The sequence below is a fragment of the Pseudophryne corroboree genome, chromosome 6, assembly GCF_028390025.1.
Source record: "Pseudophryne corroboree isolate aPseCor3 chromosome 6, aPseCor3.hap2, whole genome shotgun sequence".
In the NCBI taxonomy this organism is placed as follows: domain Eukaryota; kingdom Metazoa; phylum Chordata; class Amphibia; order Anura; family Myobatrachidae; genus Pseudophryne; species Pseudophryne corroboree.
The window spans coordinates 335,341,345-335,367,439 of NC_086449.1; the positions used below are offsets into that span (position 1 = coordinate 335,341,345).

Genomic DNA, 26,095 nt, shown 5'->3' on the forward strand with positions numbered 1-26,095 from the left:
TTCTAAATCTACCGAAGTTACAGTTGATTCCGACAACTCGACTACCGTTCCTAGGTATGATACTGGATACAGAACAAATGAAGGTCTTTCTCCCACTGGAGAAAGCCCAGGACATCCAGAACATGGTCAGAGACCTGCTAAAAACGAAAAGGGTGTCAGTTCACCAATGCACTCGAGTTCTGGGAAAAATGGTGGCGGCCTACGAGGCATTCCCTTCGGAAGGTTCCATGCAAGGACTTTTCAATGGGACCTTCTGGACAAGTGTTCCGGGTCCCATCTGCACTGACATCGGAAAATAACTCTGTCCCCAGGGGCCAGGGTGTCTCTCCTATGGTGGTTGCAAAGTACTCACCTGCTGGAGGGTCGCAGGTTTGGAATTCAGGATTGGATCCTGGTTACCACGGACGCGAGCCTCCGAGGATGGGGAGCAGTCACACAAGGAAGAAATTTTCAGGGACTGTGGTCAGACCAGGAGTCCTGTCTACACATCAATGTGTTGGAACTCAGGGCCATTTACAACGGCCTTCGACAAGCGGAGAGTCTTCTTCGAAACCTTCCGGTTCTGATTCAATCAGACAATGTCACAGCAGTGGCTCATGTGAACCGCCAAGGCGGGACAAGAAGCAGAGTCGCGATGGCGGAAGCCACCAGGATTCTTCACTGGGCGGAAAATCACGTAAGCGCTCTGTCGGCTGTCTTCATTCCGGGAGTGGACAACTGGGAAGCAGACTTCCTCAGCAGACACGATCTCCATCCAGGAGAGTGGGGACTTAATCAAGAAGTCTGTGCAGACGTAACGCGTCTTTGGGGAACTCCTCAAATAGACATGATGGCGTCACGCCTCAACAAAAAGCTTCGGAGGTATTGTGCCAGGTCTCGGGACCCTCAGGCAGTAGCAGTAGACGCTCTGGTAACACCGTGGGTGTTCAAATCGGTCTACGTGTTTCCTCCTCTTCCTCTCATCACAAAAGTGTTGAGGATCATAAGACGAAGAAGAGTACAGACGATACTCGTTGTCCCAGACTGGCCTCGAAGGGCCTGGTACTCGGATCTACAAGAGATGCTCACAGGAGATCCCTGGCCTCTTCCTCTGAGGGAAGACCTGTTGCAACAGGGGCCCTGTGTATTTCAAGACTTACCGCGGTTACGTTTGACAGCATGGCGGTTGAACGCCGAATCCTAGCGAAAAAGGGGATTCCGGAAGAGGTCATCCCTACTTTAATAAAGGCTAGGAAGGAGGTGACGGTAAAACATTATCACCGTATCTGGCGAAAGTATGTGTCTTGGTGTGAGACCAAGAATGCACCTACGGAAGATTTTCATCTGGGTCGTTTTCTCCACTTCCTACAGACAGGAGTGGATATCGGCCTGAAATTAGGCTCTGTTAAGGTACAGATTTCGGCCCTCTCGATTTTCTTTCAGAAGGAATTGGCTTCTCTTCCAGAAGTCCAGACGTTTGTAAAGGGAGTGCTGCACATCCAGCCCCCTTTTGTGCCTCCAGTGGCACCATGGGACCTGAACGTGGTGTTGCAGTTCCTAAAATCACACTGGTTTGAACCGCTTAACAAGGTTGAGTTGAAATTTCTTCCCTGGAAGGTGGCCATGTTGTTGGCCTTAGCATCAGCAAGGCGAGTGTCAGAATTGGCGGCTTTGTCACACAAGAGCCCCTACTTGATTTTTCATGTGGATCGAGCTGAATTGAGGACACGTCCGCAATTTTTGCCTAAAGTGGTTTCTTCATTCCATATGAATCAACCTATTGTGGTGCCTGTGGCTACAAGTGACCTGGAGGATTCCAGATCCCTGGACGTAGTCAGGGCCTTAAAGATTTATGTAGCCAGGATGGCTAGAATTAGGAAAACAGAGGCTCTGTTTGTCCTGTATGCTGCTAATAAGATTGGCGCACCTGCTTCGAAGCAGACTATTGCTCGCTGGATCTGTAATACGATTCAGCAGGCTCATTCTACGGCTGGATTGCCGGTACCAAATTCGGTTAAGGCCCATTCCACTAGGAAGGTGGGCTCTTCTTGGGCGGCTGCCCGAGGCGTCTCGGCATTACAGCTTTGCCGAGCGGCGACTTGGTCGGGGTCAAACACTTTTGCTAAATTCTACAAGTTTGATACCCTGGCTGATGAGGACCTAGCATTTGCTCAGTCGGTGCTGCAGAGTCATACGCACTCTCCCGCCCGATTGGATGCTTTGGTATAAACCCCATGGTCCGTACGGAGTCCCCAGCATCCTCTAGGACGTAAGAGAAAATAAGATTTTAAACCTACCGGTAAATCTATTTCTCCTAGTCCGTAGAGGATGCTTTGCGCCCGTCCCAGTGCGGAAACTCTGCAAGACTTGTATATAGTTGTTGCTTACATAAGGGTTCTGTTACAGTTGGAATCGGTCTTGGACCGTTACTGTTATTGTTCATACGGTTAACTGGTTATGTATGATCCAGGTTACATGGTATGATTGGTGTGGGCTGGTATGAATCTTGCCCTTGGATTTCTAAATCCTGCCTTGTATTGTCCATCTCCTCTGGGCACAGTTCTCTAACTGAGGTCTGGAGGAGGGGCATAGAGGGAGGAGCCAGTGCACACCCATAGTAAAAGTTCTTTTTAGGTGCCCTATCTCCTACGGAGCCCGTCTATACCCCATGGTCCTTACCGAGTCCCCAGCATCCTCTGCAGACTAGGAGAAATAGATCTACCGGTAGGTTTAAAATCTTATTTTTTGTTTACACTCTGTGGGAGTGACTTCCCGTACTTTTAAGGCTGCTGCTTGGCACAGCACCCCATACCTAAGCGCCCGAGAGCTTTGGGTAACCCTTCTTTCTGCATCTACATATACCAGACGTCTCTTGCAGCAGCAATGCTAAATCCATCCAAATCTGAATCAGGCCTTAAAGCATGCTCTACAAAAGTATTTATTCCATTCTAGCTTACCAACCCTCCATTCAGGAATGCAATCTATGACCTCCTCTCCCATTGTGTATGCCCATATCCCCTATAGATTGTAGAGTAGAGCCTTTTTACATAAATCCTCTAACTGGTCACTGTAGTTATGTACACTGTGGATTTATATACCATCTGATAAGGCTGTACTTATGGGACCTGTTATCAGTTTTCTCCTCTAATGCGGTGCTATGGAACCATTGTAGCAACTTATAAATAAAAAATAATAATATAAGCTACATTTTGTATTCACTTGAATGCGAATGTGCTTATACAATTTCATCAGCAATTTTGTGCTATAATATTTTTTGCTTTATATTAATCCTTAGTACTAAGAACACAGCGCCTACTGATCCTACACTACACATATGCCCCTTCTTTGCACACTTCACTGCCTAAACACTGATTTTGCTGTTCTTTTGGGGAAACCTTTTCAAGGCTGACATTAAAAAAATGACAACTGCACTTCTATTTTGATCTATGTTTAAATCACATGGGTGCAATGCTGTATATGTTTTTATCCTACACAGGAAAAAAAACACAATGCAGTACTGTTCTTGAAAATATATTTTTAAGCCTGATAAGGCTTTCTCTCAGCCCTCATTGTACACAGCCCTCTCCTTTCACAGCATTGACCTTGGATATATTTATAGCAATCACATCCCCTCATAAGCTGTCCTTTTCTAATGTGATTAAACCAACTTTGGCTAGCTTTTCCTCATAACTAAAATCTTTCATTCCCTTTCTTATTATTTTGACCATCTCTGGCCTCTCTCCAGCTTCATAATGCCTTTTTGATGGACTGATGCCCAAAACTGTATCCCATATTCAAGGTGAAGTCTGACCAAAGATTTACAATGCAGAAGAGTCAGACTTTCTTGTTCTGCATTTGTAGCATGATCAATGTCATTCATAAGCTGGAGTGCAGAGTCAATTGCTTCAGAAATGCATCATGTTGCCAGGTGAAAAAGTCATACCTAGAAACATACTGTAGAATTTGACGGCAGCTAAGAACCACTTGGCCCATCTAGTCTGCCCTTTTTATAACCTTTAGGTAACCTCAACCCCAGAGGTGTTTTAATAGAGGAGAGGGCCCCTCCTCTCCGCAAGCACTAGACTCTGGCATAATGACTCATGCGCAGGTCTCTGGGGAACATGGGGCCTGTGCCTTGTTCCCGGGGACATCTTCAGTGCGCATGCACAAATCACTCGGAAATGTCCGCCACTGACATTTTCCGAGTGATTACTGTCTGCAGTGCAGAGCCGCCATTGCAGGACTCTGAAGGAGTAAGTATAATATATGTGTGCAGTGTGTGCTCCCACTATAGAAACACCTATGCCCATCCCTATGTCTATTTGATCCATAGTTCTTTGTAAGGATATTCCTATGCCTTTCCCCAAGCATATTTAAATTGCTCTACTGTCTTAACCTCTATCATCTCTGATGGGAGACTTTTCCACTTATCCACTACCCTTTTTGTGAAGTAATGTTTCCTTAAATTTACCCTGAACCTATCTCCCTGATGAGTTAGATCATGTGGATCTAACTGGTGTGGAAATGCAAGTCATAGCATGCCAGGTCCTGCAGTTTCTCAGTCAAGTTAGTAGCACTGTGCACATTGGCCCTCATTCCGAGTTGTTCGCTCGCTAGCTGCTTTTAGCAGCATTGCACACGCTAAGCCGCCGCCCTCTGGGAGTGTATCTTAGCTTATCAAAATAGCGACCGAAAGATTAGCAGACCTGCTACTAAATAATTTGCTGAAGTTTCTGAGTAGCTCCAGACCTACTCCTAGATTGCGATCACCTCAGTCCGTTTAGTTCCTGGTTTGACGTCACAAACACGCCCTGCGTTCGGCCAGCCACTCCTGCGTTTTTACCTGGCATGCCTGCATTTTTTAGCACACTCCCTGAAAACGGCCATTTTCCGCCCAGAAACACCCCTTTCCTGTCAATCACACTACGATCACTCGAGCGATGAAAAAACGTCACTCGACCTTGTGTAAATCTACAGTTTTGTGTGAAAGTACTTAGCGCATGCGCATTTTTGCCGTTTTTTTAACTTAATCGCTGCACTGCGAAAATCGGCAGCGAGCGAACAACTCGGAATTACCACCATTGTCTATTATGTCAATTCATTTTAACTCTGGGAACTACTTCCACATGCTCTCTTTGGCTGTGGAGGCCTCCAACTGTGCTCTCTTTGGCTGGAATGGCCCAATTGTGCTATCGTTGGCTCGGGGGCCTCCAACTGTGCTCTCTTTGGCTGGCTTGCCCCCAACTAAGCTCTCTTTGGCTGGGGGGGGAGTACCTATTCTCTCTTTGGCTGGGGGGCCCCAACTGTGCCAACTTTCACAGAGGGCTTCCAACTGTGCTCTCTTTGGCTGGAATGGGCCCCCAACTGTACTCTCTTTGGCTAGGGGCCCAACTGTGCTCTGTGGCTGGCGGGGGGGGGGGGGGGGGCAACCGTGCTCATTTGGCTGGGGACCTAACTGTGCTCTCTTTGAGGGGGGGGCCAACTGAGCTCTTTTTGGCTTGGGGTGCCAAAACTGTGCTATCTTTGGCTGGGAGGGGATATCCAACTGTGCTCTTTATGGCTAGGGGCCCAACTGTGCTCTCTTTGGCTGAGGTACCCCCAGCTGTGCTCTTTTTGGCTGGGGGGGCAATGGTTGCAATCATGATCTGATGATGTGTCTTCTGATGCAGCAGTCAGATCTACAATGCCGACAGAATGCGTCCTTTTTCTTCATATACCTCCTGCAGCATTAACATATTTTTGCATTGCTGCTTCAAATAGCATCCACCTCTGAATCAAGCCCTAGCATCAGACTTCAGCTGAGTATTTTGAGGAAAACAAAGGAGACAGCACACATAGTGCTCTCCTTACCAAAATGGGGGCTTTTTAGGACAATGAGTAAAGGACCGCACACTGGGCCTGATTCAGGTGCAGCTGTATTAAGCATAGCTGCTGCTTCCTTGGAAGTAGTAGTAATGCTTACATATGGTATGGTAATGCAGCAGGAGGCGTCTGGTCAGCGCATTTCTAGAGAGGAGGGGACCCGTGTGCAGACTCTGTGTGTGGGCCCCCTCCTCTCCTGTAGCCGTCACCGCCGCTGCTAGCACTCTCAGCGCTGAGACTCTGGCACAGTACCAGATTCTACAGCACATGCGCAGGGCTCCGAAAAATGGCCGCTGCGCCATTTTTACGGAGTCCTGCACATGCGCTGTAGACTCTGGCACTGTACCAGAGTCTCTAGCGCTCAGTGCACTAGCAGCGGCGGTTACGCCGGTGGACGCTGGAAAGGTAAGTATAGAAGAAATTGGTGCAGTGTGGGCCCCCTCTGGATACGCCAGTGTGTCTGGTATAAGTAGACACCCCCTGCATGCATGTGTGATCCAGTGCTCTGTCAGAGCACTCTACAACACCATCAGCCGGCTGAGGAACCTTGAGGTTATGCACACAGCTCCATCACTGAGGCCAGAAAATATCTATTGGAAGATGGACACCCTGGTCTCGGCACTTCCACAAAGTGGAGGTGACACATTTGTTTTGTGAAATGGACATCATAGACCCCCACCCCCAAAAGGCTGCAGACTGTCAATCACCTGACTTCTGCAACCTTACTGCATCCAAAGACGTAGAACCCATACTGCACATGCACAGTTCGGGTCCTGCATATACACAGTGCACTAAACATCAGTACTCTGAGACAAACACAAAATACTGATCTGACATGAATCAGGCCCACTGAAACCCTTAGTGGAAATCTGCTCAGGGACAAATGCAGGAGTTACTCAAGTGGGATCTCGTGTGTGCGTATGTGTGTGTGTGTGTGTATATATATATATATATATATATATATATATATATATATATATATATATATATATTGTGGTAGGAGGAATTGTGTCTCACCACAATTGCCCACATTTCTGTGGGATCAGCTCCCTTCAAGAGAGAGGAAGACAAAACCAGCAGTAGTAGTTTGGAACTCTGGGCTTTCTGGAATGTACAGCTTCAATTGGAAAGATAGTAGTCTAGGTTTTCAAGCTCACCCAGAGCCAGCACGAAGTCAGAAGCAGGAGAGGAGTTTGGAACCCCCATACAACCAGAGTTCTGGGCACTGATGCCTGTTAGAGACCACCGAGTAGGCTGCAGTTTCATAGTGCCACGGACTGTGGACGTTGGCTGTTGCAGGAGAGCATGGCGGATGGTGGCTGCAGGCCATTGCAGCAGAATGACTGTTGAGTCTGGGGAGTGCTAAGACATTTACTTTCATCAGTTCATTTTGAGTTATGTACCTGTGTGACCAGACCCAAGCCAGTGTATGCAAAGCCCAGTGTCCAATGCCAGTAAAGACACTGTGTTTTACCAGAAAACCTGCCTATACATATATATATATATATATATATATATATATATATATATATATACTGCTCAAAAAAATAAAGGGAACACTTAAACACATCCTAGATCTGAATGAATGAAATATTCTTATTAAACACTTTGTTCTTTACATAGTTGAATGTGCTGACAACAAAATCATACAAAAATTATAAATGGAAATCAAATTTATTAACCCATGGAGGTCTGGATTTGGAGTCAAACTCAAATTTAAAGTGGAAAACACACTACAGGCTGATCCAACTTTGATGTAATGTCCTTAAAACAAGTCAAAATGAGGCTAAGTAGTGTGTGTGGCATCCATGTGCCTGTATGACCTCCCTACAATGCCTGGGCATGCTCCTGATGAGGTGGCGGATGGTCTCCTGAGGGATCTCCTCCCAGACCTGGACTAAAGCATCCGCCAACTCCTGGACAGTCTGCTGTGCAACGTGGCGTTGGTAGATGGAGCGAGACATGATGTCCCAGATGTGCTCAACTGGATTCAGGTCTGGGGAACGGGCGGGACAGTCCATAGCATCAATGCCTTCGTCTTGCAGGAACTGCTGACACACTCCAGCCACATGAGGTCTAGCATTGTCTTGCATTAGGAGGAACCCAGGGCCAACCACACCAGCATATGGTCTCACAAGGGGTCTGAGGATCTCATCTCGGTACCTAATGGCAGTCAGGCTACCTCTGTCGAGCACATGGAGGGCTGTGCGGCCCCCCAAAGAAATGCTACCCCACACCATTATTGACCCACTGCCAAACCGGTCATGCTGGAGGATGTTGCAGGCAGCAGAACGTTCTCCTTGGCGTCTCTAGACTCTGTCACGTCTATCACATGTGCTCAGTGAGAACCTGCTGTTTATGAAGAGCACAGGGCGCCAGTGGCGAATTTGCCAATCTTGGTGTTCTCTGGCAAATACCAAACGTCCTGCACGGTGTTGGGCTATAAGCACAACCCCCACCTGTGGACGTTGGGCCCTCATACCACCCTCATGGAGTCTGTTTCTGATCGTTTGAGCAGACACATGCACATTTGTGGCTTGCTGGAGGTCATTTTGCAGGGCTCTGGCAGTGCTCCTCCTGTTCCTCCTTGCACAAAGGCGGAGGTAGCGGTCCTGCTGCTGGGTTGTTGCCCTCCTACGGCCTCCTCCACGTCTCCTGATGTACTGGCCTGTCTCCTGGTAGTGCCTCAATGCTCTGGACACTACGCTGACAGACACAGCAAACCTTCTTGCCACAGCTCGCATTGATGTGCCATCCTGGATGAGGTGCACTACCTGAGCCACTTGTGTGGGTTGTAGACTCCGTCTCATGCTACCACTAGATTGAAAGCACCGCCAGCTTTCAAAAGAGACCAAAACATCAGCCAGAAAGCATAGGAGCTGAGAAGTGGTCTGTGGTCACCACCTGCAGAACAACTCCTTTATTGGGGGTGTCTTGCTAATTGCCTATAATTTCCACCTGTTGTCTATTCCATTTGCACGACAGCATGTGAAATTGATTGTCAATCAGTGTTGCTTCCTAAGTGGACAGTTTGATTTCACAGATGTGTGATTGACTTGGAGTTACATTGTGTTGTTTAAGTGTTCCCTTTATTTTTTTGAGCAGTATATATATATATATATTAGAGATGAGCGCCGGAAATTTTTCGGGTTTTGTGTTTTGGTTTTGGGTTCGGTTCCGCGGCCGTGTTTTGGGTTCGACCGCGTTTTGGCAAAACCTCACCGAATTTTTTTTGTCGGATTCGGGTGTGTTTTGGATTCGGGTGTTTTTTTCAAAAAACCCTAAAAAACAGCTTAAATCATAGAATTTGGGGGTAATTTTGATCCCAAAGTATTATTAACCTCAAAAAACATAATTTACACTCATTTTCAGCCTATTCTGAACACATCACACCTCACAATATTATTTTTAGTCCTAAAATTTGCACCGAGGTCGCTGTGTGAGTAAGATAAGCGACCCTAGTGGCCGACACAAACACCGGGCCCATCTAGGAGTGGCACTGCAGTGTCACGCAGGATGGCCCTTCCAAAAAACCCTCCCCAAACAGCACATGACGCAAAGAAAAAAAGAGGCGCAATGAGGTAGCTGACTGTGTGAGTAAGATTAGCGACCCTAGTGGCCGACACAAACACCGGGCACATCTAGGAGTGGCACTGCAGTGTCACGCAGGATGTCCCTTCCAAAAAACCCTCCCCAAACAGCACATGACGCAAAGAAAAAAAGAGGCGCAATGAGGTAGCTGACTGTGTGAGTAAGATTAGCGACCCTAGTGGCCGACACAAACACCGGGCACATCTAGGAGTGGCACTGCAGTGTCACGCAGGATGTCCCTTCCAAAAAACCCTCCCCAAACAGCACATGACGCAAAGAAAAAAAGAGGCGCAATGAGGTAGCTGACTGTGTGAGTAAGATTAGCGACCCTAGTGGCCGACACAAACACCGGGCCCATCTAGGAGTGGCACTGCAGTGTCACGCAGGATGTCCCTTCCAAAAAACCCTCCCCAATCAGCACATGATGCAAAGAAAAAGAAAAGAAAAAAGAGGTGCAAGATGGAATTATCCTTGGGCCCTCCCACCCACCCTTATGTTGTATAAACAAAACAGGACATGCACACTTTAACCAACCCATCATTTCAGTGACAGGGTCTGCCACACGACTGTGACTGATATGACGGGTTGGTTTGGACCCCCCCCAAAAAAGAAGCAATTAATCTCTCCTTGCACAAACTGGCTCTACAGAGGCAAGATGTCCACCTCATCTTCACCCTCCGATATATCACCGTGTACATCCCCCTCCTCACAGATTATCAATTCGTCCCCACTGGAATCCACCATCTCAGCTCCCTGTGTACTTTGTGGAGGCAATTGCTGCTGGTCAATGTCTCCGCGGAGGAATTGATTATAATTCATTTTAATGAACATCATCTTCTCCACATTTTCTGGATGTAACCTCGTACGCCGATTGCTGACAAGGTGAGCGGCGGCACTAAACACTCTTTCGGAGTACACACTTGTGGGAGGGCAACTTAGGTAGAATAAAGCCAGTTTGTGCAAGGGCCTCCAAATTGCCTCTTTTTCCTGCCAGTATAAGTACGGACTGTGTGACGTGCCTACTTGGATGCGGTCACTCATATAATCCTCCACCATTCTATCAATGTTGAGAGAATCATATGCAGTGACAGTAGACGACATGTCCGTAATCGTTGTCAGGTCCTTCAGTCCGGACCAGATGTCAGCATCAGCAGTCGCTCCAGACTGCCCTGCATCACCGCCAGCGGGTGGGCTCGGAATTCTGAGCCTTTTCCTCGCACCCCCAGTTGCGGGAGAATGTGAAGGAGGAGATGTTGACAGGTCGCGTTCCGCTTGACTTGACAATTTTGTCACCAGCAGGTCTTTCAACCCCAGCAGACCTGTGTCTGCCGGAAAGAGAGATCCAAGGTAGGCTTTAAATCTAGGATCGAGCACGGTGGCCAAAATGTAGTGCTCTGATTTCAACAGATTGACCACCCGTGAATCCTTGTTAAGCGAATTAAGGGCTGCATCCACAAGTCCCACATGCCTAGCGGAATCGCTCCGTGTTAGCTCCTTCTTCAATGCCTCCAGCTTCTTCTGCAAAAGCCTGATGAGGGGAATGACCTGACTCAGGCTGGCAGTGTCTGAACTGACTTCACGTGTGGCAAGTTCAAAGGGCATCAGAACCTTGCACAACGTTGAAATCATTCTCCACTGCACTTGAGACAGGTGCATTCCATCTCCTATATCGTGCTCAATTGTATAGGCTTGAATGGCCTTTTGCTGCTCCTCCAACCTCTGAAGCATATAGAGGGTTGAATTCCACCTCGTTACCACTTCTTGCTTCAGATGATGGCAGGGCAGGTTCAGTAGTTTTTGGTGGTGCTCCAGTCTTCTGTACGTGGTGCCTGTACGCCGAAAGTGTCCCGCAATTTTTCTGGCCACCGACAGCATCTCTTGCACGCCCCTGTCGTTTTTTAAAAAATTCTGCACCACCAAATTCAAGGTATGTGCAAAACATGGGACGTGCTGGAATTTGCCCATATTTAATGCACACACAATATTGCTGGCGTTGTCCGATGCCACAAATCCACAGGAGAGTCCAATTGGGGTAAGCCATTCCGCGATGATCTTCCTCAGTTGCCGTAAGAGGTTTTCAGCTGTGTGCGTATTCTGGAAAGCGGTGATACAAAGCGTAGCCTGCCTAGGAAAGAGTTGGCGTTTGCGAGATGCTGCTACTGGTGCCGCCGCTGCTGTTCTTGCGGCGGGAGTCCATACATCTACCCAGTGGGCTGTCACAGTCATATAGTCCTGACCCTGCCCTGCTCCACTTGTCCACATGTCCGTGGTTAAGTGGACATTGGGTACAACTGCATTTTTTAGGACACTGGTGAGTCTTTTTCTGACGTCCGTGTACATTCTCGGTATCGCCTGCCTAGAGAAGTGGAACCTAGATGGTATTTGGTAACGGGGGCACACTGCCTCAATAAATTGTCTAGTTCCCTGTGAACTAACGGCGGATACCGGACGCACGTCTAACACCAACATAGTTGTCAAGGACTCAGTTATCCGCTTTGCAGTAGGATGACTGCTGTGATATTTCATCTTCCTCGCAAAGGACTGTTGAACAGTCAATTGCTTACTGGAAGTAGTACAAGTGGGCTTACGACTTCCCCTCTGGGATGACCATCGACTCCCAGCGGCAACAACAGCAGCGCCAGCAGCAGTAGGCGTTACACGCAAGGATGCATCGGAGGAATCCCAGGCAGGAAAGGACTCGTCAGACTTGCCAGTGACATGGCCTGCAGGACTATTGGCATTCCTGGGGAAGGAGGAAATTGACACTGAGGGAGTTGGTGGGGTGGTTTGCGTGAGCTTGGTTACAAGAGGAAGGGATTTACTGGTCAGTGGACTGCTTCCGCTGTCACCCAAAGTTTTTGAACTTGTCACTGACTTATTATGAATGCGCTGCAGGTGACGTATAAGGGAGGATGTTCCGAGGTGGTTAACGTCCTTACCCCTACTTATTACAGCTTGACAAAGGGAACACACGGCTTGACACCTGTTGTCCGCATTTCTGGTGAAATACCTCCACACCGAAGAGCTGATTTTTTTGGTATTTTCACCTGGCATGTCAACGGCCATATTCCTCCCACGGACAACAGGTGTCTCCCCGGGTGCCTGACTTAAACAAACCACCTCACCATCAGAATCCTCCTGGTCAATTTCCTCCCCAGCGCCAGCAACACCCATATCCTCCTCATCCTGGTGTACTTCAACACTGACATCTTCAATCTGACTATCAGGAACTGGACTGCGGGTGCTCCTTCCAGCACTTGCAGGGGGCATGCAAATAGTGGAAGGCGCATGCTCTTCACGTCCAGTGTTGGGAAGGTCAGGCATCGCAAACGACACAATTGGACTCTCCTTGTGGATTTGGGATTTCAAAGAACGCACAGTTCTTTGCGGTGCTTTTGCCAGCTTGAGTCTTTTCAGTTTTCTAGCGAGAGGCTGAGTGCTTCCATCCTCATGTGAAGCTGAACCACTAGCCATGAACATAGGCCAGGGCCTCAGCCGTTCCTTGCCACTCCGTGTGGTAAATGGCATATTGGCAAGTTTACGCTTCTCCTCCGACAATTTTATTTTAGGTTTTGGAGTCCTTTTTTTTCTGATATTTGGTGTTTTGGATTTGACATGCTCTGTACTATGACATTGGGCATCGGCCTTGGCAGACGACGTTGCTGGCATTTCATCGTCTCGGCCATGACTAGTGGCAGCAGCTTCAGCACGAGGTGGAAGTGGATCTTGATCTTTCCCTAATTTTGGAACCTCAACTTTTTTGTTCTCCATATTTTATAGGCAGAACTAAAAGGCACCTCAGGTAAACAATGGAGATGGATGGATTGGATACTAGTATACAATTATGGACGGACTGCCACGGTTAGGTGGTATAAAAAAACCACGGTTAGGTGGTATATATTATAATAATAATACAATTATGGATGGACGGACTGCCTGCCGACTGCCGACACAGAGGTAGCCACAGCCGTGAACTACCGCACTGTACACTGGTTGATAAAGAGATAGTAGTATACTCGTAACAACTAGTATGACACTATGACGACGGTATAAAGAATGGAAAAAAAACCACGGTTAGGTGGTATATATTATAATAATAATACAATTATGGATGGACGGACTGCCTGCCGACTGCCGACACAGAGGTAGCCACAGCCGTGAACTACCGCACTGTACACTGGTTGATAAAGAGATAGTAGTATACTCGTAACAACTAGTATGACACTATGACGACGGTATAAAGAATGAAAAAAAAACCACGGTTAGGTGGTATATATTATAATAATAATACAATTATGGATGGACGGACTGCCTGCCGACTGCCGACACAGAGGTAGCCACAGCCGTGAACTACCGCACTGTACACTGGTTGATAAAGAGATAGTAGTATACTCGTAACAACTAGTATGACACTATGACGACGGTATAAAGAATGAAAAAAAAACCACGGTTAGGTGGTATATATTATAATAATAATACAATTATGGATGGACGGACTGCCTGCCGACTGCCGACACAGAGGTAGCCACAGCCGTGAACTACCGCACTGTACACTGGTTGATAAAGAGATAGTAGTATACTCGTAACAATTAGGATGACACTATGACGGTATAAAGAATGAAAAAAAAAACCACGGTTAGGTGGTAGGTATATAATAATAAATAATACAATTCTGGTCGGACGGACTGCCTGCCGTGTGCCGACACAGAGGTAGCCACAGCCGTGAACTACCGCACTGTACACTGGTTGATAAAGAGATAGTAGTATACTCGTAACAATTAGGATGACACTATGACGGTATAAAGAATGAAAAAAAAAACCACGGTTAGGTGGTAGGTATATAATAATAAATAATACAATTCTGGTCGGACGGACTGCCTGCCGTGTGCCGACACAGAGGTAGCCACAGCCGTGAACTACCGCACTGTACACTGGTTGATAAAGAGATAGTAGTATACTCGTAACAATTAGGATGACACTATGACGGTATAAAGAATGAAAAAAAAAACCACGGTTAGGTGGTAGGTATATAATAATAAATAATACAATTCTGGTCGGACGGACTGCCTGCCGTGTGCCGACACAGAGGTAGCCACAGCCGTGAACTACCGCACTGTACACTGGTTGATAAAGAGATAGTAGTATACTCGTAACAATTAGGATGACACTATGACGGTATAAAGAATGAAAAAAAAACCACGGTTAGGTGGTAGGTATATAATAATAAATAATACAATTCTGGTCGGACGGACTGCCTGCCGTGTGCCGACACAGAGGTAGCCACAGCCGTGAACTACCGCACTGTACACTGGTTGATAAAGAGATAGTAGTATACTCGTAACAATTAGGATGACACTATGACGGTATAAAGAATGAAAAAAAAACCACGGTTAGGTGGTAGGTATATAATAATAAATAATACAATTCTGGTCGGACGGACTGCCTGCCGTGTGCCGACACAGAGGTAGCCACAGCCGTGAACTACCGCACTGTACACTGGTTGATAAAGAGATAGTAGTATACTCGTAACAATTAGGATGACACTATGACGGTATAAAGAATGAAAAAAAAAACCACGGTTAGGTGGTAGGTATATAATAATAAATAATACAATTCTGGTCGGACGGACTGCCTGCCGTGTGCCGACACAGAGGTAGCCACAGCCGTGAACTACCGCACTGTACACTGGTTGATAAAGAGATAGTAGTATACTCGTAACAATTAGGATGACACTATGACGGTATAAAGAATGAAAAAAAAAACCACGGTTAGGTGGTAGGTATATAATAATAAATAATACAATTCTGGTCGGACGGACTGCCTGCCGTGTGCCGACACAGAGGTAGCCACAGCCGTGAACTACCGCACTGTACACTGGTTGATAAAGAGATAGTAGTATACTCGTAACAATTAGGATGACACTATGACGGTATAAAGAATGAAAAAAAAACCACGGTTAGGTGGTAGGTATATAATAATAAATAATACAATTCTGGTCGGACGGACTGCCTGCCGTGTGCCGACACAGAGGTAGCCACAGCCGTGAACTACCGCACTGTACACTGGTTGATAAAGAGATAGTAGTATACTCGTAACAATTAGGATGACACTATGACGGTATAAAGAATGAAAAAAAAACCACGGTTAGGTGGTAGGTATATTATAATAAATAATACAATTCTGGTCGGACGGACTGCCTGCCGTGTGCCGACACAGAGGTAGCCACAGCCGTGAACTACCGCACTGTACACTGGTTGATAAAGAGATAGTAGTATACTCGTAACAATTAGGATGACACTATGACGGTATAAAGAATGAAAAAAAAAACCACGGTTAGGTGGTAGGTATATAATAATAAATAATACAATTCTGGTCGGACGGACTGCCTGCCGTGTGCCGACACAGAGGTAGCCACAGCCGTGAACTACCGCACTGTACACTGGTTGATAAAGAGATAGTAGTATACTCGTAACAATTAGGATGACACTATGACGGTATAAAGAATGAAAAAAAAAACCACGGTTAGGTGGTAGGTATATAATAATAAATAATACAATTCTGGTCGGACGGACTGCCTGCCGTGTGCCGACACAGAGGTAGCCACAGCCGTGAACTACCGCACTGTACACTGGTTGATAAAGAGATAGTAGTATACTCGTAACAATTAGGATGGCACTATGACGGTATAAAGAATGAAAAAAAAAACCACGGTTAGGTGGTAGGTATATAATAATAAATAATACAATTCTGGTCGGACGGACTGCCTGCCGTGTGCCGACACAGAGGTAGCCACAGCCGTGAACTACCGCACTGTACACTGGTTGATAAAGAGATAGTAGTATACTCGTAACAATTAGGATGACACTATGACGGTATAAAGAATGAAAAAAAAACCACGGTTAGGTGGTAGGTATATAATAATAAATAATACAATTCTGGTCGGACGGACTGCCTGCCGTGTGCCGACACAGAGGTAGCCACAGCCGTGAACTACCGCACTGTACTGTGTCTGCTGCTAATATAGACTGGTTGATATTTAAAGAGATATTAGTAGTATACAACAATACTATACTGGTGGTCAGGCACTGGTCACCACTCCTGCAGCAAAAGTGTGCACTGTTAATTAATATAATTGTACTCCTGGCTCCTGCTAACAACCTGCAGTGCTCCCCAGTCTCCCCCACAATTAATTATAAGCTTTTAATTTATACATTGATGACTGTGCAGCACACTGGGCTGAGCTGAGTGCACACAGACTGAGTCACACTGTGTGACTGACTGTGCTGTGTATCGTTTTTTTTTTCAGGCAGAGAACGGATATAGCAGAGAGAAGTGAACGGATATATTATATTAAATAAAAGTTAACTAGCAACTGCACTGGTCACTGACTGTGGTAAACTAACTCTGTCTGCGACTCTGCACAATCTCTCTCTCTCTATCTAATCTATCTCTATTCTAATGGAGAGGACGCCAGACACGTCCTCTCCCTATCAATCTCAATGCACGAGTGAAAATGGCGGCGACGCGCGGCTCCTTATATAGAATCCGAGTCTCGCGATAGAATCCGAGCCTCGCGAGAATCCGACAGCGTCATGATGACGTTCGGGCGCGCTCGGGTTAACCGAGCAAGGCGGGAAGATCCGAGTCGCTCAGACCCGTGAAAAAAAACATGAAGTTCGGGCGGGTTCGGATTCCGAGGAACCGAACCCGCTCATCTCTAATATATATATATATATATATATATTCACACACACATATACGGGATGAGGTCATTTTACCTACAATCAAAATCCAGACGGTCAAAATCCCTACAACCATTGACCGACGGTCAAGTTCCCGACGAGGTCAAAATCCCAACCTGGTCAAAATGTGGACGTTTAAAATACCAGCAAGGTCAAAATACCAACATTTAAGATGTGGACCAGTCAAAAAGTCGACATGAGTTTTTCATGATTTTTTCATTGAAACCGACTTCTTCATACTTTACTATCCCAATGGACCTGGAGGGGGAATATAATAGTGTGCCGAGTGCAGCAAGGCACCGTGCCCGAAGCATGGCGACCACAGCGACGGGTCGCGCTACACTTATACGGTGTCCATGTTGACATACACACCAAAAAAAATGAAAAACTTGTGTCGACTTTTTGACATGTCGACATTTTAATTGCCGGTGCTATGACCTTGTCATTATTTTACATACATACATACATACACACACAAGCAGACACACAAACATACATAAACATACCTACACGCACAAACTTCAAACCAAGATACTACTTATATTTATAGCTACCAGAGCAGACTGGCGGCACTGTGAGGATGAAGAGAGCTGCTGTGATTGAGCATGCACAGTCAGCAGCTCCCTGTGGACACCCTTTATGCAGAGAGCTACGGAGATCTCTGTTGTTGCAGCAATCTTGATCACGGTCGCAGTTTTTGCTGACCTGTCGCTGTCTCTAAAATAAAAAAATCTATGGGGGGGCATGGGGGTTTCCAGGTACTCAAAAAAAAAAAAACCTCTGTGCGCCACTACTGCTTTCATACTCAAAATTGATATTCTTGGGTATCCAGGCCCTGATTCTGGGGTCTATTCATGAAGCAGTGAAAAGAGTGGAGAAGTGAGCAAGTGGAGAAGTTACACATGTCAGCTACTCTGTATAATTTTATAGTATTAGTATGCTTCAATAGTGATTGGTCACCATGGGCAACTTCTCCACTCGCTCACTTGATGACTCTTTTCACTGCTTTATGAATAGACCCCTAAGTATCAATTGCTTAACTAAGAATATCGTAGATACCCACTTTTTCGTCCATCTGCGCATGTGCAGCACACCAAGAAGAATGTGATTGCTATGTGATTGACTGCGGCGGCCGTTGTTGGGGGGGTGATGCGGCATTAGAGCGGGGCGGTCCAGACAACGCAGGTGTGTCCGGACCATTTTATGGGCGGCCACTGTTAGGGGAAACATGGTGCCAGTGCGCCTGCATACACAGCCATGCTGCGTATGCACTATGCAGGAGTCTACCTCTAATTACCAATTCTGCAATGCAATCGCAATTGAATTGCGATCACATAGCTGGGTGGTAATTAGCATGCTGGGCGGCCTTGCCCTGTGCTTAGCGGCCACAAGCATGCGATCGTAAACAATTGCAGTTTTGCTATTTTAGCAAAACTGCAACTGAAGCTGAATTAGGCCCACAGCTCACAATGGATCCACTTTTTTTTTAAAGCAATTCAAGTGTGTGGCAAAATAATGTTGCATTGTATTTTGTGAATTTGTCTCAATTATAAAGCAATGTGCAGAATAGAAAACATTGGAAATGATTGCAGTATGCTACTAAAGCAACATGATCCACTGAAGCAAATTATGAAAGTAGCAATTGCTCATGAAGTGACAGATGAGGTGCTTGATAATGAACATGTTTACAACAACAATCACCTGGAGGTCTGCACATCGAGGGACCCGTGCCAAGTTCCAAGCTGGATTTACTTGTACCAATTCCGGATATAAAGACAAACATGGTAAACTCTATTTGTTTCATGATGCCGAAATTTTTACCTGATGGAGGATAAACTGCAATAATGTGTGCCTTCAAACAAGGTAATGAGTACAAACTGCAAAGTAAGGGATGCAAAGGAATAAGGCAAAAGCTGGAAAGCTAATGTGCCCAGCCCTGACTTTTAATCAACTATCCGTGATTCCTCCCACAATCCCAAAAGAGCCACACCACAGCCTACATACTACTTTAAAGGGGAAGAAAGCACTTCACCCCAGGTGTTCCTGAACCTATTTGTTAGAAAAATAGCACTGCATAGAAAAATCTATTTACAACATAGATCCATCACCAGCTATAGTGTGGCACCCTGGAACTGTGTGTTTGATCCCCTTTAAGAGCCCTTACGTTCCGCAGCAGCAGAAGTGCTGGTGCAGGAGTTGTTAACTGCAGCCCTGGGTCCAGTTACGTGGCCTGAAGGAAGGGAGCTGCTTGGCTAGAGGCTAATGGGAGAAGTGAGGAGTGCTGGGAAGAAGGAGTTGGAGAGCATGGTGTGTGCTGGCAGACAGAGGAACGCAGACCAAAGCAGGAGTTGTATGCTTGAGTGAGTCGCAGGATGCTGGGCGGTGAGAGCAGCGCTGTTACAGAGAACTTTGGAGTGTTGCCGGAGAGCGGGTGTTGGGATGCGGCGGCCGGAGTACCGGACACCGCCAGACCTGGTAATAGGTGCAGATGCTGCAGCCATTTTAGAGGGGAGAGTGAAGAGCTAATGCGGCGGGAACAGCCAGGTTGAAATTCTGTTCCTTGGGTCTGAGTGAGTACTGTTTGAAACTGACAGCCAGCCACAAACCACACTTGCCTACTTTTGAAAAAGCATTTCAGGGAGATTGTGAAAGTAACACCTATCAGCGCGGACGTGCACTGCTACATCTGAGAGGCGGGGCATAAAAATGACTTACATCCAAATGTAAATGAGCCCCAAAGTTAGTAAGATCTACTTGTTAAAGAAAAGACACTGATATTTTTCAGGAATTGTTCGTGTATTGTGTTTTAGAAGAGCTTCCATATACTGTAAGTGGCCAAGAGAAACCTTATTTAAAATACATGTAGCCATAGGGATCATTGTGCCTTATAACAATGCGGGGAAATGGCACTGATTAACTCATTTGAATCTATGTATTTCTGATTTAATACCCCAAGAATGTAAAGTAAAATCAGGGAGATTGCTGGTCTATTCAGGGAGTGAGGGAGATTGCTACTATTTCAGGGAGTCTCCTGCAGAATGAGGGAGGGTAGGCAACTCTGCCACAAACAAGTGTACTGTTCAGCCACCATTACCTGTGTTACAAGCAAGCCAGTGATCAAGAAAGGTGCAGGCAGCCGCACAATGTTGTACCAGCTGAGACACATAAATGGAGGACTGAACCAGGACTGAGTTTATTCCAAGTTCAAAGGAGTGTTTTTTTCTCCAGAGAAGAGTTTAAATGCATGGATAAGAGACATATCATTGCTGAAGGACTGAGCTAATTATAGCTAATAGCTAAGTGTTGATCCAGCCCTGCAACTGAAAGAAACTGAGTTTGTTCCATACCAAAGCCCCCTTATTGTGATATAAGTGCCGGTGACAAGAGACATCACTATTCCTGTGCTAGTTACATCCTCTTTGAAGTAAAGAACTGTGTACAGTTGACATTTTTCACCCCAGGATTCCCCCGCAGTAACTGTGTGCCCATTTCCCCCCTTTGACACACTGTGGCACAGCAAACTGTAACAAGAGCTCCAAAGATAATTGCCTGTGAAGATACTTTTGCCTTGGCTAAGGAAAGTTAAAAGTCAGTAGTTAGGATTACTGAAACATATTGGGGGTAATTCAGAGTTGATTGCAGCAGCAAATTTGTTAGCAGGTGGGCAAAACCATGTGCACTGCAGAGGGGGCAGATATAACATGTGCAGAAAGAGTTAGATTTGGGTGGGGTGTGTTGAAACTGAAATCTACATTGCAGTGTAAAAATAGAGAAGCCAGTATTTACCCTACACAGAAACAATATAACCCACACAAATCTAACTCTCTTCAAATGTTATATCTTCCATACGCTGCTGCGATCAACTCTTAATTGCCCCCTGTGACCGGACGCCTTTCGTACGAAAGCACTCACCACTTCCGCGTCCCGTTCCCAGTGCACAGAATGGAAGGTTAGGTCACACGGGACCTGACCACATAGGGTATTCCCGCTTACCGTCAGTAACCGCCTGTTACTGACTCCACCCACTGCGCTGTGGGCGGGTTTATGCTGCCACCACCAAACTCCTAACCTGCCATGGCGTTTGGAACCACGGTTCTGCTCTGTATGTGCCGACACACTGCCTTACCACACCTGTGTGGTGTTGACGAATCCCCACTAGTCACTTGCTAGGCCTCTACCGGTAGCTGGCGGAAGGCGGAACTTGGAGACGTTAGGTGCTTCCCTGGACAGCCGGAGGATGGGGCTATGTTTGGCATAACCCTGTAGGTCACAAGATGACGCGGTCTTCTTGAGGCAAATGGTATTTATTTGCAATAGTTCTAAAGAGAACTCTTCCCTATTGCTAGAGGAAACAGCATACAGCAAGATGTTCACAGCAGAAAGTAGTTGTTATAATACACTCTGGAGGCACGCAGGCCTCCTTTTTATGTAAATTTTCCACACAGTACACCAGGGGGTCATGTCTTCCCTGAGCCCTTTCTATCCAATCAGGATATCTTACAAAATACCAATAAATAAATTACATTTCAAAAGGAGATAAGTGCAATAAAACATTATCCTCCTTCCTGTGACACAGACAACGTTTGGTACCAGATTAACATTCACTATTGATAAATTTATCACATAGCTTCAAAATACAAATGTTTCTGTCTCATTCACATCTCCAGGCAAACCCAGTGTTTGGAATTACAACAGGAAAGGCTGCAACACAAACAAACAGTCTTCCTTCCTGCATCTGCCATTCAGGGTTCGTATATCAATTAAATCACTTACATGAAACAGTTTCCAAGCCAGAACTACTTTACATATGGGATAAGGAGATCCCCCGTAACATCTTTCTCTAAGGAACTTACACATCAAAAGGTATTGTCATTCACACCTCTCTGCTAGGACAGGGCCATTAGCATGCCACTTCCTATTTCCAGAGGATAAGAGATGCTTATTCAGACAGCTATAGTAAGTGCATTTTTCCTTTAAATATACAGGTGACCACATCTTAAATATAAATACATTTAAACATGCAATCCTGCAATTGTGCACAGAGCACTACATATGACATGTTAAGACACATCATTAAACATATTTTTAAACAGTCTGCGCCCAGCGCCGTAAGTACATTTAACAGTGACGCCAATATGGCGCTGGGCACGAGGGTTAACCCCTTCAGTGCCGCAGCCGCCATTACACGTGTGGCTGGTTAGTCTCTCCGGCTACACCCCCCTTGTCTTTATTCTTCTTGTGATCACATTATAGAATGGAATGCACAGTGTCTGATTTGATTTTCCTGATTCCAATGATTTTATGATAATTTTGTGATTTGAATTGTTTCTCATCTTGATTATAATTCTTCTTTTTAATGATTCTAATAACTTGTCAATTGCAAAGTGGATGACTTTTTGTGGTGTAATTGTAGAAAAATTGCATAATTCTGTTTTCTTGTATGACAAAGTCTTCCTTTTATAATTTATCACCCAAGCAACCTTCCTAAATCAATCAATCCTAAATCCAGAGTTCATTGCAGATTAATAAAAAGACTTCCTGTTGGAATTGCTGGCTCACTTCTGATTCATATCAATCTCTCCTACCTCTCTGAACATGGTATTACGAGACAAGGTAATGGGAACAACCTTTAAGGGGAAAGGTCAGCCACATAGCTACCCAACACCTGTGATACCTCTCTCAACCACCTAGACATGCCCTGCTAACCCCAGGGGATGTTACACTAGCACACAGTACAGTCAGGGACCAAAATCCTCTTTTTTAATTATCAATAATGTTTATTGAAAATTTTCCAACTGTAAAATACAGGGGTAGAGGATTTCCACTAGATGCTCCAGTACATTGGCATTTCTATAATTGGTGCACATGGGCCCACAACGCACGCACTGCACCCATATAGTATACTTATCCCTCTGTAGTCCCACGCCAATTTTATGAGTGATTTGCGCATACGCACTGGAGATGTCACCGGGAACAAGGCACGGGCGCCATATTCCCGGAGACCGAAGAATGCGCAGTAGTTGCCAGAGTCTACTAGCTGCATGAGAGAAGGGGGCCTGCAACGGAGGCTACATACGGGTCCCCTCCTACACCCATACTACTAGGAGCTGCCAGGCCCAGAACCCGCAGGCAACAGAATATTAATGAAAAATAATGGGATAAAAAGCATGGTGCAGGGGGTTGCTTGCTGGGCAAGTGGGTCCCCAAAGCAGCAGGGCCCCATAGCTAGCGCAACCCTTGTACCCTCTACAGTTGTGCCACTGCCGCTTCCTAACCCTCCCTCCCTCCCCTGCAGAGTGCCTTACCCTCCCTCCCCGCAGCCTATTCCTAACCTACCCTAACCCCCCACCTGGCACCTAAATCTAACCCCCCCTCTCCCTGCCCTAAACCTAACCTGCTGGCTGTATCTATGGTCGGGATTCAGGCTGTCGAGATTCCGGAGTCTGTCTCCTGGCCCTTTTGGAGTTCCAGTGTCAGGATTCTTAAGGGTGTTGGGATTCCGGCATCAGTATTTCGACTGCCAGGATGCCGACAGCCGGCATTCTGACTGCATCCTAATGTGCGTTCACGGGCAAAAACCCAGGCTTTTGCTGTAGGTCTGAAAGGGGTACCAGTGCCACATGAAACTAACCATATTGTGTCTCTGTGGTAGGGAAAATAGATTGCAAGCTCTACTGGCGAGGTATTGGGGTCAATTAAGTTTGTCCCTGCCCAGTAAAGAAGGAGTATATATGTAAAATTTGCCAATGCTTTGCAGTTACAGTATGATCAAGGTACATTTATGCACAAATATGTACGTATGGTTCAATGATTTTTATTTTCATATCTGTTCATATGCACCTAATTTGCATTCATCACAGAGTTACAGTATAATGACAACGTGTTCATAGCCAAAGGAAAGGAAATAAGTGTGTATAAAAATATGACCTGCCCCATGAACAAACTCTTATATCATATATTTATAATTATAATAGGCTGCTCATGTCATTAGTAGCTATTTTATATTATGCACTTTGCATTATAAGCTAATGGTCCTTTAAACATCCTAAATTACAGACTAACATGATGAGTTTGAGTCAATTACATTTTGCATATAAAACAGAACTGTTAACATTACGTGATATTAATTAGGAGCTTTGCCTTATTAATAATGACTTGATAGTTGTAATCTGATGTCTTAATATTTGTATCCTTATAAAGACACTACTGAAACTGAAAAGAAAAGATTTACATTCCTTTATTGCTAAGCTCTCTGCTATACAGTTCACAGAGCACCCCAGCCTAACTTCCCCAGGCTGTAAAATCAGCGGTGGAACGCAGGATGTTCTTGCGTTCCACCGATGGGCATCAGACACTTCCGGTATTGGTCACTTCCTGCGGCTGGAGCGCCGATTAATATGCGTTCCACCCTGCAACAATTAGGCTTTAGAAGCCCCATTTCACTTCTACATTAAACAATATCTATATACCCAGTCAGACTGTGATCCTTTCTTAAATACTAGGGGTAGATTAACAATATATCTTCAATGACAGTGCATTTTTTATTACATCTTCTGCTGCACCTTATTAATTTAGAACAGGATGTGATGTCACCCACATATGGGTATATATATTAGCCTCTGGCCACCTCTCTCAGTATCACTCTGAGCTCTGAGAGGACTACTCTGTGCTGACCTTGTAAGTACCACTGATACTATATTGCCTCCATATATGGACATTGGGAATTTTATGATGTACTTAAGATGTGTTTTTTGTATAAATATTCTAGTGTTACTTAAAGTTATGCTAAAGTAATCACTTATCCCCTTTTCTTTATTTAAATTCATATTCAGATTTTTATATCTAAATATTTACAAAATAGGGGAAAAGATTACACCTAATTTAATTAATGATGATAAATGAAATTAGGTCTTTTTTTTTAGGTCTTCTGATTGCGGTTTGATTATCATATGAAGTTGTCTATCAGCTCTGTTTTTAAGCAGAAGTTTGGTATGTACTTGGCCCCTCTCTAACTAATTAGGGTTTTATGACATTTTTTTTGTGGCCCTATGATTTACTAAATTCCACAAAATTTCCTTCTTCCATACATCCAGGTCACTAGACCACAATTCTAAAAATATGGTTCTCCATGGTTCATTGGGCTTTTAAATGCAGAATCTTGTCAGTTAACCATTAATTATTATTGGTATGTATTTTTCCCTCCTCCCGTTATATCCTCACTATAAGTTTAAAAGACTTTCTGTAGAATGCTTATTTCTAATACACTATTTTTATTTATTAGGTATTATACCTACTTTTAAAGCTATACACAGTGTGGCATATGTCCTTTCAGGATATTCTTTAACATCTGGCAATAGGTATGTATATGCCTGTTAGCTTTAAATTTCAACCAGTTGGCCTAGATTTTTATTATGTTAATTTGTATTTCATTATTTAGATCTATACCCTTGAGGAAGTCCCAAAAAGGGACGAAACGCATTGGGTTTCTTTCAAGTACTGTATCCATCTGTCGCCACTTGTGAATATAAGATTGTTAAAGACATCAAACTCTTATTGGATGTATACTACATATTGATATACTGTCCAAAAAACCTGGAAAAAAAATCTACTGTGAATTCTTTTATATTGTGTTAAGTTCATTTAATAAACATTTATAAATGAGTCTATTCAATGCTATTCACGCTAATTAGATGGATGTGATTAATAGTACATTCTATATTTAGCGCACTCAGAACCATTTTTTCTGTATCTCTATTTATTGAACCTTATCTAACAGGAGGTTTACTCTGTGGTGCAGCTCAGTCCATACTCACATAGCGCCTTAGGGTACCCCCCTTTTTATATATATATATATATATATATATATATATATACACACACACACACACACACACACACACACACACACACACACACACACA

At 45.1% G+C, this 26,095-nt stretch overlaps 1 long non-coding RNA gene across 2 annotated transcripts in view; it reads left to right on the top strand.

Moving 5' to 3' along the window:
• The window catches only part of LOC134932208 (uncharacterized), a 337,842-nt gene extending 312,046 nt beyond the window's left edge, over positions 1–25,796 (top strand). For both annotated transcript variants that reach the window (XR_010179264.1, XR_010179265.1), the window contains 4 exons: positions 25,097–25,163; positions 25,268–25,359; positions 25,456–25,531; positions 25,612–25,796. This is a non-coding gene — a long non-coding RNA (uncharacterized LOC134932208). The remainder of the gene's footprint in view (positions 1–25,096; positions 25,164–25,267; positions 25,360–25,455; positions 25,532–25,611) is intronic.
• Positions 25,797–26,095: the final 299 nt, after the last annotated feature.